General features: G+C 39.5%; 1 protein-coding gene across 26 annotated transcripts in view; it reads left to right on the forward strand.

Moving 5' to 3' along the window:
• The first annotated feature begins 751 nt into the window (after positions 1-751).
• Positions 752-14,908, forward strand: part of MEF2A (myocyte enhancer factor 2A) — a 161,225-nt gene continuing 147,068 nt past the window's right edge. For 21 of the 26 annotated variants that reach the window (XM_065548512.1, XM_065548514.1, XM_065548510.1 and 18 more), the window contains exon 1: positions 752-864. The gene's annotated coding sequence lies outside the window, so the exon portion shown is untranslated. Of the gene's footprint in view, positions 865-1,574; positions 1,682-14,908 lie in introns of those variants that run through there. The other 5 variants (XM_073996820.1, XM_065548511.1, XM_073996817.1 and 2 more) reach the window with 1 other exon arrangement.

Consider the following 14,908-nt stretch of genomic DNA (forward strand, 5'->3'; position numbering starts at 1 on the left):
TCGAGAGCGCCTCGAGGGAGGGAGGGAGGGGGCTGGCCCAGGGACCCGCCTGGTCCCGGACTCTGGGCGGCCGCCGGCCTCGCGCCCCGCCCCCGCCCCCGGGAGCCCCGCCCCGCCGCGGCGCCCCGCCCCACTCCGCTACGCAGCCCCACCGCCCGGCCGCCCTGCGGGCCACGCGCGGCGATTTGCCACGCGCCGCGTCACCGGGCCGCTCCCGGCTTGGGCTCCCGCGGGTCGGTCAGGGAGGCGGCGGCGGCTGAGCGGGGGCGGCAGGGCGCGACGCCGCCTGGCCGCCCCGCCCTGGGAGGCGCCTGGGCCCTCATCAAGTGACCAGTATCCCTTCCAGGAGAACACGGTCCTTCAGAGGGAAGCGAGCTCCAACCCGCGGCCCCGGCGCCAAGCCGCCGTCATCTCCTTCCTGTGCCGGGTGATCGTCTCCTCACCCACCCGGAAAAACATAGTCCGCCCCCACGTCCTTGTGGAATAGCGCCCGCTTCCAAGCACTGTGACTCTCTTTGCCCTACCGTTGTCTTTCCTATTCCAGCTACTCTAGAATCCACCGAGAGGATAATTCAGCCCTGAAAAGAAACTGATCGGGAGAAGCGAGGAAGGCAACCCAGGAGGGAGGGGAAGACAGGGCTGGCGGAGGGACACCGAAGCAGAGTCCGTAGTGCGCAAGCGCACCACAGAACGAGTTCCGGTCTGGCCGGGGCCTGTCTCCTAAAAATAGCCCCGGTGTGGGGATCCGTGCGCGGATATCCCGGCGAGTCCCGGGCTGAAAGAGGCGGCTCCGGGCGGCGCGGAGCGCTGGTGGCGGGCCCGGGCTGCGGCGTGTGCGCGCCCGCCAGCTAATCCAGAGACACGGTGAGGGCCGCGGGCAGCGGGGCTCAGTCCGCGGCGCCGGCAGTGCTGGAGGGGGCGGTGTCTCGCTTAGGGGGCCGAGTAGGGGTTGGGGTGGGGGTGCTGGGGTGGGGGACGGCGCGGCAGAGAGGGTCGCCCGCGGGGCTCCGGGGACCCCTGGACAAGGCCATGTCCGGCTTGGTGGGGGCCAGGATCGCGGCCGCGCGTCGGCAGGGCGGGTAGGGTGCTGGGAGGCGGCGAGGGGTGGTCGGGTCGGGGTCGGCGCTGAGGAGCTAGGCGCCCGGGGAGGTGGGGGCGGGGTGCCCCGAGGGCGGGCCGGGGGGCTGGATGGGGCTCGGCTGGGCGGCTGGATGGGGCTCGGCTGGGCGGGCCGAGGGCAGCTCAGCGGCGCGGGCTGGTGGCAAGCAGCCTCCCCGGGCGCGCACCGCTTGGGGCCGGGGGGCGGTGGTGGACGTCGCCTCCTTGAAAGTTGAAGGAGTTCTCTGGGGCCCCCGGAGCTTCTCCGGGGCAGTGCGCCCCGAGGGCCCTTTCCTTCCCCTTTTCCCTCCAAGTCCGGGGGTCTCCCTGAAGGGATTAGCCCCAAGTGCGGGGGGCCTTCTTCCCTGTTGGACTTGAAGAAGTTCCCCCACTTCTGCTTTGGGAGAAGATTGGTCTAACGGGGCGGAACGCTTAGGTACGAATTCTGTGAGTGTGTAGATGTCAGTGGCGGTGTCGCTGTTTGCGGCGGACACCTGCGCTTGCGGACGCCCGATCGTGCAGGGAGACGTCGCGGGGACAGAGGGGCTGCACAGGGAACCGCTGGCTGCCCCCTGCCATTCAGGTAGATCCCAGCACGCAGAAAGATTTTTTGTGTTAGAAACTTTGCTTTTTGGCTTGATTTCATGCCTTTGAGCAGTGAGGTTTCTTAAAGTAAGTGAGATAGCGCAAACAAGTTTGGAAAAGGTGAGCAATCCTGAATAAGAAAACAGTTTTTCTTTAAAAGTGTAACTGTAGAATTGTTGCTCACATCTGAAATAGATTCCTGAGCTGTGAAGCGAGCCTCCTGTTATGGTCCAGCAGGGAACCGTGTGTAGCTTGACTGTAATGTAGTGTTAACCTGCGTTTTAGTTTACAGTGAGATTGGGCTTCCAGTAAATGCCCTGTTAGAAAGGCCTGCCGTGATGTATTAACAATAGCATATGTATTTTTAAACAAACATTGTCTAACATTTTTTTCGGGTTTTTAGCACAGTATGTTTCCCTTGTGTCTTGTATCATCTATTACTATATGAAGAGGAGGTTCTCTAAAGCTGTAATTAGGTGTACATTACCCAAGAGTACTTTCCCTTTAAGAATCCAGCTGTGTTGTTTTGGCAACTGCTAAGTACTCTAGTTGTCAGTTTTAAGATCTGTGGTACCTTGGCAGTTCTTGAACAGTCTGTGGAAAAGGTAAACAAAATAGTTCTCTTTTAAACATACAAAAATGACATTTCTTTTAATATGAATTTAGGAAGTGAGGATAAAAATAACTGTATTGCGCCTTTATGGCTTTTGTATGTACAATTTTTTTTTGGTGTGTGAATTTTTTGGAGAGCTCAGTCTCTATTTCTTTTTCTGTAAATTACAACTTTTAGGGACTCAAAAGTTTTCACTAAAGCAGATGCCGATTTAGATTCGTTTATATTAAATGTCATAAACACACGTATGTTTATCATAAAACATTAAGATCAGTATTTGTTACATATGGTGATGCATTAATTGACAATAGAATCACCTTTATTTTAATTCTCAGTGAGCATTGTTGCAAAAAGTTGTGATAATGGTGTTATAATAATCAAAAGTACTCTGAAGAGCTAAAACTGGTGATTTGAATGATTGTAGACTCTAGATTAACAATTTTGTTGAAGAGTATGCTTCCAGTAGCTACTTAGTGAAAACAGTGACTGTGAAGTAATGGTGACCTCTCTAAACGCAGTTATTTGCTTCCCTATTTCCTTTGATTCACACTATGGTTATATATAAAATTGTGGTTTTATTTCATAGTAGAACAGAAGTGTTAAAATTACACTTAACTCTTTACTTGCCTTCAAAAGTTTTTTAAAAAGTTACATTCTGAGGGGTGTTCAGTGGAAGGAAAATAGCTTATTGAGGCCCAGAAATAATTGTAATGTCACCATGTTGAATTATGGTTTGAGAACAATTTCCTTCTGTATTCTTAGAGTTTGTTTTCATGTGGGCATGTGCGACAAAGATTGTTTTTTTGTAAATGCAGTTGGAAATAATCTCTTAAAAATGTTGAGTTGTTTCAAATGGTGATGTTATGTTTTTCAAAGCCATTTCATTACAATTTGCCTTTTCCATCTAGAATACATTGTGGGTTAATATTAATTTTATTAATATTGCAGCAATAGTAGTGTCATCCATTAATTGCCTACCAGAAAGAGGAGTATTGAATTATATTCTGAGGTTGGTTAAGTAATTATGGAAATGTTTATTAGAATATGATTTTGGAGTTTGAAATAGTCTAGTTAAATATTTGCAGTAGATTTGTGTTCTGATTTAGGAGGAAGAAGCCGTAAACAAATTTGTTACTGAAAAGTAGCATGCTTGTCAGTTTTGGAAAACCATCTTTTTTCCTCCCTTTGCTGCTTTTAGTCTGGCAAGAAGAATGTGGTGTAATATACCATGATAATGGGACTGGATTTGGGGGCATTTCTGATTTCAAATATTCTGTCTTGTCATAAGACCATGCACCAGTTACTCATGGTACATATGAATGTTTCAAAGTCTAGCCGAAGTTTTTTTTATGCAATGACACTATGAGAAAACTGGTTGTGGACCGAAAATGATCACTATTTCTTTTTTCTAGATAAGAAAGAAAATCTGTGGATTCTTAGTAAATGGAGAAGTGAGTGCCTTCTCTGCTAATGTTTAAATAATAAGTGTAAATATGAAAATCAGATCACCCTTTAAGCTGGATAACCTCAAGCAAGAGAATGCTTTAACATATGCTGATTTGCAAGCCCCAGTAAAGGAAGGCTGCTTGACTCTAGTCAGATCTTGATTCAGATCCAGCTCCACTGCTGACTAAGTTGAGATATCTCCTGTAAAATGAGATAGAATTACATTACCTGTCCCGTGTTGGAATTAAATGAGATAATGAGTGTAAAATTCTAGCGCACTGCCTGAAGCTTAATGTGCAAAAATGTGTGTTGCTTGATCTCTCTGCATCCCTTCTGGCTGAAGATTATATAGGTACCCTGCCCAGTACCTATACGTTTAGTGTTTGTGACCAAAAGGATTTCGTATAGTGTATCAATAGAGAATGCTTATGTATTTGTTTTGGATAAAATATCCCAGCATCCTAAATTCATTGTCAGATTATACATAAAATACTTGATTGGCTGTTTTAAAACATTAGAATTTTGATCTTCAACCATAGTTTGTTTCTAATCTCCATAGTCTCCCCAAATATTTTTCTGAAGGTTCAAGTTAAATAGAAATAGTTTCCCAATCTTCAGTGAGTTCTGTCTTTTAGGGATTGTCTGTGGGAGTGGTCTCTAAGATATGGTATTTAAAATTTAAAATTAGAAGAATACTTTTGTAATCTACCTTGAATAGGTATTTTAAAATAGCTTTATCTACTGAAGAAAAGTTTTAAAATATTTTAATATTGAAGGTTATTTTCATATTTTAAAGTAACTTCTTTAACAGTTAATCTGTAATTTTTTAAATACTTTTATTTGGTGTGAAATTAATGATTTTCTTTGTGTATAGTCTATCTGTGTGCCTTATAAGAAATGGACCTTGTGTCCAGTTTATTATAATTAAGAGTGTAAATCCATTTGTTAATTAGTAAGTCTTACACATAGCACATGATATAGGTTGGTTCTTATTTAATAAGTACTAAATTTTTATATAGAGGCTTTATTTATACTTTAATAATTAATATTTATATTTACTGAATTTAATTGATGTTTACTGAATTTAATATTTTAATTATCTTAGTCAAGATGAAATCATAAGCATATGATTTAAAAATATTAGCTCCTTTTGAGGTGGAATACCATATTTCAACATTGGTGTATGAAGGCAGGTAATTTACTTCATCATTATTTTAACAAGTGATGTTGATAAAAGCCAGAGGAACAAACATGGGCGAAAAACATATTAATTAATCAAATGTCTAGTAAATACCAACCCGGGCATGTCTTTTTGTGGTTGTCTTGAATTAATACTAATTTTATTTCCTTACACAAAAATATAAACTTCAAAAACAAAATAAACAGGAAAAAATAGAACAAAGCAAAAACAAAACAAAAAACTTTAATACATGGACTTAAAAAATTCTCACCATTATTAAAATGATATGCTTGAGAAATGTTTTCAGCAGTGATCAGTAAGTTTATACTGCATGAGCTGGACGTTTTTACTTCGTTACTTGTGTGACCAGCAGCATGCATGTGCAGGTTGACTTGGATTCATTTGAGGCATGATTTGTGACACTTGGAACAAAGGGCTGCTTCCCGTTCGACCTGGTAAGAGAACTTGTAACTTTTGGGCTTAATAAAACAAGCTGCTCTTGCATTGAGTAATACTATATTAGCCTGTTTGACCTCTCATCCTCATCCTTAGCTGTACATCTTCTACATAGAAATTGGAATTATATTTCTAGAATTCAGACCTATGTGTCATTTCTTCTTAAAGAAAAAAAAAACAACTTTGAAGGCATATGAGATCAATAGAGAGGCAGTAATGTCAGGGATAGAAGATTGGCCTATAAAATCAGACTTCCTGGCTGGGCGTGGTGGTTCATGCCTGTAATCCCAGAACTTTGGGAGGTGGAGGTGCGCGGATCACCTGAAGTCGGGACTTCGAGACCAACCTGGCCAACATGGCGAAACCCTGTCTCTACTAAAAATACAAAAATTAGCTGGGCGTAGTGGCACACACCTGTAATCCCAGCCACTCTGGAGGCTTAGGCACGAGAATCGCTTGAACCCAGGAGGCAGAGGTTGCAGTGAGCCGAGATCACGCCACTGCCTGGGTGATGGAGTGAGACTCTGTCTCCAAAAAAACAACAACAACAACAGACTTCCCATCCTAAGTTAAAATACCTACTGTGTTCTTATTTAGCTACTTACACTTAGTGTTCTTTGGCAAGTTCTTAGGATTTTTGAGGCTTAGTGTATAAAATAGTAATTATAACATTATTTCATATGGTTTTTGAGAGGATTAGATGAGGTGTGTATTATAAAGTGCAGTGCCTGGTATATAACCTGCATTAATTTTCCTCCTACTATTACTATCATTACTGCTACTGCTATTGCTATTAGTCATGGCTCACTTTATAATATGATGCCATTGTATCTTTTGAGGCTCATTTTCAGCCATCACCTTTCAGTTTCTATGCCCTAGTCAAAGCCAACTATTAGTGCTAATCTGAAAAGGCTATGTGTTTTCATGCTGATGACTACTACTGTTATTTCTCCAGCCCAGACTTCTCTTGAGTTTGATATTCACTTGGAAGTCTAGTTGGAATCTCAGATATAATATAAATGATATAGCTAAAATATAGCTATATTTTTCCTCTCCCCTAGCCTTCTTCCTACCTCTAAACCCTGGTGTTTCTGCTGGCATTCCCTATATCCATAAATGGCAGTACCTAAGCCAAAAACTTATGATATTATTCTTGATTCTTTCCATTTCTCTTAAATCCAATCTATCCCCATGTCCTGTTGTACCTTCCCACTTTATCTTGAGCAGTCCACTGCTCTTAGGCTTCATTGCCACCTCTTTATTTTAAGCCATCATCCTCTTGCATGAAATACTGCAGTAATTTTCTAAGTGGGCTTATTTCTCTTCTTGCTCCACACAAGTTTTTTTTTTCCTTCACACAGCAGCCTAAGAATCATTTTAAGAGTCTACATTGGATCATATCATTTTTCTGCTTAAAATCTTCCAGTGACTTCCCATTCCTCTCAAAATCAAGGCTGTTCTCCATTCTGTGGCCGAAATGGCCCTGAATGATCTTTCTCCTTCTCATCATTCTTCCCCTCATTCATTGGATGCCAGCCACGAAGGCCTCTCAGTGTTTCTTAAATGCACCCTTTCTTTTAGGGCCTTTTGCACTTTTTGTACTCCCTCCTTGGGATATTCTTCAAATGTCTGGCTTGGCCAAACGCTTTGGAGCTTGGCCCAAATCTCACTTCTTACTCAGAGGCCTAATGTGACCATCCTATTTAATATTGCACTCTACCATTTTACTCTCTTACACAGATTATTTCCTTCAAGACAATTGTAATTTGTGTATACCTGGTTTGCTTAGTTATTGCTTATTTATGGTATTTGTCCATTACCTGAATATAAACTCCATGAAGGCAGAGGCCTTGTTCATCTTATTCTTAGCTGTATCCCCAGGCATTAGCATGCTGCCTGGCACTTGGAAGATAGTAGATATTTGATGCTTCTGTATCTTTGTTCATGTTTTTGCCAATGATCGGAATGCTGTCTTGCTCACATAGTAATAGTTACTGAACTACTTATCCTTTAAGTCTTGGCTCAAATGTCATCTGTGATACCAGTTTTAATCTCCTAGACGAAAGTTTTTTGCTCTTGCTTTTGTGTGCCCATGATATATGCACTGTTTGTTTTAGAATAAATCCCTTGTTAGGTATTTAGAATATTATAATTGATGTCAGTTTCTTCTATTAGGCTGAGTTGCTATGTCAAGGACCAGCTAGCTCTTTTTGTGTGCTCAGTATCTACCAACTAACCTATCATAGTAGATATAGTGAATTCTCAGTAAATGTTGAATTGAGTAGAAGTTGTCCTAATCAACGGAAATAACCAGCCACAGACCAGTTTTCTCAAATCACACTTTAAAAATCATAAAGGTACTTACCAGATTATAATCTTACTTTATGTGTTTTCTATTAACATACTATCATTATCGTTCTAAGGGGCAGGAATTCGAGAGCTGTGGAGCACAAGAGCATTTCCTCAGATTGTATTTTGCTTTCTTGCCGGGCCCTGAGTAGCCATCTTGTCTGAAGGAAGTATTTCTAGTTTGAAGTGCATATCCCTGTTATTCCTTACTAGCCAACATCCCTTCTGGCCCTATTCCTTCCCCCTAGCTTATCCAGCTAATTTCATATGTTTACAGAAAAGCTCCAAGTTGAGGGGGGAACTTTAAGGAAATTAACATAGTATACGTGAAATACATTACTTATTCAGCTGTATTGCTAATGAAAATACATCAAAGAACTTTTGTGGCCAACATTAGGAACGCAACCACCATTTGTAATTGTGAAAGTCATTCCCCATTCTAAATAGCTGACTTACAAATAGGCTTTTGGAACATATCCCATTTGTAAATTGGGGACTCCTTTGGCAAAATGTTTATTTTGATACTGAAAACCTTTTTGTTAATGGTGTTAAATCTAATTGATGATATGGATTATGAAGAGAAAGGGAGAGAAGAATATGGGGGTTAAGGTTTTGTTTTTGTTTTCTTTCAGAAATGGCTTAATTTCCACAAAGTAAAGTTTTAGGGTTGACAGACTTTTTTTTTTTTAATTTATTTTGGAAAAAAATCAAACCTAGGGAAAAGTTACAAGAATAGTACAATGAACTCCCATTTATATCTGCCTCAGATTCACCAGTTGTTAACATATACCACATTTGCTTTGTCATTCTTGCTCTCTTTTTATATTTGCAGAGTGGGTACAAAGTCTGGAAGCAGAGATTATTATTTTATTTACAGTTTGAAACTCCTTGATTACATCTTCTTCCTAGAGCAGCTATTCCCAGCCTTTTTGGCACCAGGGACTGTTTTTGTGGAAGACAATTTTTCCACAAATGGTGGGGGGAGGGGATGGTTTCAAAATGATTCAAGCACATTACATTTATTGTACACTTTATTTCTATTATCATTGCATTGTAATATATAATGAAATACTTATACAACTCACCATGATGTAGAATCAGTGGGAGCCCAGAGCTTGTTTTCCTGCCACTAGAGGGTCCCATCTGCGGGTGATGGGAGACAGTGACTAAAGATCTCATTAGGCATTAGAGTCTCATAAGGAGTGCACAACCTAGATCCTTTGCATGTGCGGTTCACAGTGGAGTTTGTGCTTCTGTGAGAGTTGAGTGTTGCCGTTGATCTGACTGACAGGAGGTGGAGCTCAGGCGGTAATGCAAGTGATGGGGAGCGGCTATAAATACATATGAAGCTTCACTCGCTGGCCTGCTGCTCACCTGTTGCTGTGTGGCCCCATTCCTAACAGGCCATGGACTGTACCGGTCTGTGGCCCTGGTGTTGGGGACCCTGGTCTAGAGTATGCCAATGATGCAAGTTTATTTAGTTAAAGTCAGTGGCAAAACATCACAGGTCTGATTAAATTCAGGTTATATACAGGGAAATGCTATGTTAATGCTCTGTGTACATTTCCAACAAGGAAACCACATGGAATATCATTGAACATATCTGGTGTTATGTAATATCAAGAATAGATCTTTTTCCTCATCTCCTTTTTTTCTCTTTTTTGTTCTCTGCCTATTAAAATTATTTTTATTGTTGAACCATTTGAGAGGAGGTTGCACACATCAAGTTCCCTTACCCCTTAATGCTTCAACTGGTATCTCCTAATAAGGGCATATTCTTACATTAGTATGGGAGATTCAAGACATTTAATATTGATCTTATTGTTTAATGTACAGTTGGTGTTGAAATTTCTCCAGTAGTGTCAATAATATCCTTTAATATTTTTCCCATTCCAATATTATACAATGTATCTTAATTATATCTCTTGTATTGTTTAATCTGAAACAGTTCTTCAGCCTTTTTAATTCTTGGGTTTTGTAGAGTACAGACCCTTTGTTTTGTGGGATGTACATTGGTTTGGATTGTCCAGTTGCTTCTTTGTAATTAGATTCAGGGTTTGCATTTTTGGCAGAAATCCCATGTAAGTGGTGGTGTATTCTCAGTGCATCACATCATGAGGCAGTATGGTGTCATTTTGACTATGTTGTTGATGTTTATTTGGACCACTTAGTTAAGGATTTACCTGCTAGTTTTCTCTATTACAAAAGGTATCATAGTCCCCCTTTTATTACTCAGTAATCTGTTGGAGACTGAAAATTTCCTCCTCCAAACGCTTACAGAATGGTTTTAGCATTCATTGATTACTCTTGCCTGAATTACTTATTACACAGAATTGCAAAATAGTGTTTTTCTAACCATCATTCCCTCTCCATTTATTAGTGGGCATTCTAGTCTGTTTTAAAGAAGACCTTGTCCTATTCATTTTGATATCAATATATCACAGATTCTTTTTTATTAAGTAGGTTATTGTCTATTACCTGCCAGTATTCATTTTGATGTTCCAAATTAACCCACATTTGGTTAGTGGAAACTTCTTCACATTAACTCATTGGTTGTTTTAACATGTTCCCATCATTTGTTGAGCACTTTCTTGCATTCTGGACCAGTAAGATATTCCAGGCTTATCTTATGGTCATCTCCTGCTGTTGTCCTGCAATCAGTCGTTACATTATTTCAAGTTTTCCTTTATTGGGTAAGAGTATTTAGACACCAGAAACCAGGCAGCTGGTATGCTATTGATATTGGAGTTTCATTGTTTCAGAGCCGTTTTGGCTTATTAAGCTAAGAAATTTTGAATTTATGCTGATTCCTCGGGCAGTAGTTTGTAATTTCTCTTTATATTCCCAAAACTCCTAGGAGAAAACTGTTTTCTTTGAAAGTGTTAACAATTTAAGTAACTACTTTCACCGAATTCTTCTATTTAATTCTGCAGTGGTTGCCTCTTGTTTTCCAAAACATATTTTAAAACAGGAGTATGAATCCTGTTTTATGTCTTTTATTTATTCATTCAGTATGTTCCATAGTGTCTTGAGCGTGGTTGATTTGTCTTGAACAAGGTTGTTGTTTATAATGTATAATTATAATAATGACCTAATATTATCTTTATTACTCTTAGACCATAATGAAATATTCTTATATTTGTTTTAATACTTTAGTTAATTTTGTGGAAACGTTTAGGTGAAGTGTTGATTTTATATATTTTGTTTTTAATAACTGTTATTCTAGAAGAAACATAAACTTTAGGTTTTAACTTAAAAAATTTAAAAGCCTAATTCCTGAAATTAAAGTATATAATTAATGAACATCAAAATGCCTAATCTTGGCATTGCTGTTATACTGTTTTGTTCATTAACAAGTAAAATAACCTTTCTGGGCATCACTTTAATTATACAATGAGATGATATCTAGATCCCTTTTAACTCTGTGTTACACACTGTATATATAATTAATGTTAAATTGTTTATGAAAGTGAGATTAAGTATCAAAGTATAGTGGAAGGAATATTATGCTTCTGATCCAGGAGTTATTGAGTTCAAAATCTTTGTAACTATTGTGTTATTTTGGTGATTTATTTCACAGTTTGAAATAACTGGTAACTTCATTACTTTATTAATACAGTCCACTGGGCCGGGTGCTGTGGAAATAACGGTGAGCAAGGCTTGGCTTTCACAGTCTTGGGGAGTGGGGAGTGTGGGCATATATGATTTGTGCTTGATTTTGACGTATAATAGATGTGTACAGTGCAGAGTACACATCTGCAAGGGTAATTAACCTAGTTTCAGGAATGCCAGGAAAATAAGCCCAGAGGAAGTGATGCCTAAGTTGAGGCTTGAAGAGTGAATAGGACTTGGTCTTGTGAAGAGGAAAGTAGAGTTTACCAGGCCTGTCTTAAGGACAAGAGATACACTTCAAGAGCTTGGATTATTTTGGAGAAAGTCAGAGTATAGTATGTCTGAATCAGGAGAGCAAGGGAGGGCAGATACCAAGAGAGTAGTGAAAGATGAGGCTGAAATAAGGACTAGATTATAAAGAACCCTTAAGTTATGTTAAAGAATTTGAACTGGCCAGGTGCGGTGGTTCATGCCTGTAATCCCAGCACTTTGGGAGGCCGAGGCAGGTGGATCATGAGGTCAGGAGATCGAGACCATCCTGGCCAACATGGTGAAACCCCGTCTGTACTAAAAATGCAAAAATTAGCTGGGTGTGGTGGTGCGCGCCTGTAGTCCCAACTACTCTAGAGGCTGAGGCCAGAGAATCACTTGAACCCAGGAGGTAGAGATTGCAGTGAGCCAAGATCACACCACTGCACTCCAGCCTGATGACAGAGCCAGACTCAGTCTCAAAAAAAAAAAAAAAAAAAAAAAGAATTTCCTGGATGACTTTATCCTGGGGAAAATGGAAGGATCTTAAACCTGAGAAGAAACTAGTTAAAAAGATAATGCTGGTTTCACCGTGGAGGATTATTTGGAGAGAGTTAAGACTGGTAGGCAGGGAGGATTTTTAGGAGAGCTTTATAAAAAATTATTTGAAAGGAGTAAGGTGGCTTGGACTATGTTGGTGGGAGGAGGGTTGAAGAAATAGGTGGACATGAGAGATATCTAGGAGGTAGGATTAAAGGACTCTGTGATGGAGGGCATGTTGAATGTGAAAGAGGAAAAAGAGGAATAATGGTCAGTGAGGTGAATGAATCGGCTGTTTACTGAAATGGGAAGCATAGAAGGAAGAGCAGATTTGAGAGAAAATGATGAGTTTATTTGTGAGAGAGTGCTCAGGAAGAATAAAGAGGTGTAGGCAGAGAGTGGGATATATGAATTTACTATCAGGAGTGGAACAGTTCCTGATAATGACAAGGCCATGGATTGAGTATTTGAAGAGAAGTGGAAGGGAAGGTATGAAATTGTCAGGGAACTGAGAGGATTTATCTCTAAAGCCTGAGGATATGTCTACCCTAAGGTGGGGCACCCTGTTTTAGATGACCTCAAGGTATTTAATGTTTGGTCTTGGAAAACAGAAATGAAAAATGATAAATGCTATATTCTCAATAAGATTATCTTAATTTAAAACAAATGAACAGAAAAGCAAAAAACCCCCACAAAAGTAAAATCTTTTTTCCTAAACAAAGCAGGATACTATTTGATTATTCCAGATACTTAATGTGCCCCTCAGTAGTGGCTAAAAAATCATAAAACATATCAAGCATACAAAAAGAATTAGTGAATAATGTAATGAATACTAGCAGAAAGAATGCAGTGGACATCTCTCAGTCTCATTGTCTCATTGTCCTTTTTCCTTCTTCAGAGATAATCATTATCTTAAAACTTGGATTTACCTTTCTCATTGATTTGTTTTTAAAATGGCATATATATTGCTGAACAATATGTAGTGTTTTGCATGTTTGAAAACTGTATTGAATGGTACTGAATCTTCAATACCTTCTGCAGTTTGTCTCAGCAAATATCAATATAAATATTCTTTTCAGTATGTAATGAACTGATTATTAACATTAGAACAAAGCAATGAGAAACTATGCCGTTGATGAATTATTCTGAATTGCCATAGGAATTGGTATAATTTACTTGTTTTTGTATAAATGAAGCTAATAATCATGAGTTTTCCTTTTTTTAAATGTTCCCATCCATAAAAGACAACATTAAAACGTTTTTTATTGTGGAATAATGTTGGATTTAGGAAAAGTTGCAAAAATAGTATTGTATAGAGTGTTTGCTTTTATTCTTTATCCAACTCGCTGTAATGTTGGACAGCTATATAACCATAATGTAAGTACCAAAACCAGGAAAGTCAATACTGGTATGATACTATTTACTTTTTCATTATGAAAACCTTTTTTTGAATTTAATCAGTTTTTCTTCTAATGATGTTTATCTGTTCTAAGTTTCAGTCCATAATTCCACATTGCATTTATTTGTTGTGTTTCTTTAGTCTCCTGAAATCTGTGATATTAATTCATTTTTTTTCTTGTTGTGTTTATGATCTTGATGCTCTTTTGAAGAGTACTGGTCATTATTTTGTAGAATGTCTTTCAATTTGGGTTTCTCTGATGCTTTGTTATGATTAATGTGGGATTATATCTTTTTGGCAATACACCGAAGTGTATTGTTATCAGGCAATGCACCTGGTACCTCATATCAGGAGGTATGTTTATATCAGGGGCTACACGATGTCACTGTTTTATTATTAGTGATGTTAATCTTGTTCGCCTAATTAAGGTAGTATCTGCTGATCTCTCCTCTGTAAAGTCATGGTGTAATTGATAAATATTTTTGGGGAGATACTTTGAGATTATGCTGATTTCTGTTTTTTCATCCAACTTTCATCCATTTACTTTGTCATCCATTGCTGGAACTTATCTGTGACACTTAGTACTGTGGTATTAACCTCATGGTGATTTTGTGGTTTCCTTGTTCCTTTCTCATTTATTAATTAAAATTCTTTAATGAAGAAGCATCCGTTCTCCCTCATTTATTTATTCACTCATTTATATCAGTATAGACTCAAAGGTTTTTATTTTGTAGGTTGTAATCTGATGCTGTCACTTACGTTACTGCTCAGATTGTTCTGCTTTGACATTGAGAGCTCTGTCAGGTTGGTCCCTTGTCCTTTTAACACGCCCCTATCCGTTTCAAAGCTCTTCTTCACTTTCTGGTACTGAAAAGTTTCTGAGAAACTTCAGGCTCATCTTGCATTTTACCAGCTCCAACCCTGTAATCATCATCTTTTCCAAAAAGCCCTGGCTCCTTGTTTTGGGGGATAGCATTTAGAAACCAAGATCTGGGTACGAGGACTAGGACTGCTCATTGCTATGGGGGAGTCATTTTTTTTCTAGACCTCCTCAACACACAGAGCTAAGAAATCTGTGTGTATACGAACCCACACATTTACATACATCCACAGTCAATTCTGCTACACCGCAGCATATTTGTTCCTCAGAATCACTATGTATGCATAATCATGCAGTGAAAGCCACAGGGTTTGTGTGATCAATGAAGTTAGAGAAAGAGCATTCAAAAACTTTGTCGCTGACACATTAAAAGAAAGGATAGGAACTTAAACCTGATTAAAACAGTGGCATGGTTTTAGACATGTTAAATTGTTAAGGAATATATAAGTACATGATAAATGTGTTAGTTTACCATAAAAAAGGCATGAAGTTTGCTTATGT

This window comes from Macaca fascicularis, chromosome 7 (assembly GCF_037993035.2).
Source record: "Macaca fascicularis isolate 582-1 chromosome 7, T2T-MFA8v1.1".
Classification (NCBI taxonomy): domain Eukaryota; kingdom Metazoa; phylum Chordata; class Mammalia; order Primates; family Cercopithecidae; genus Macaca; species Macaca fascicularis.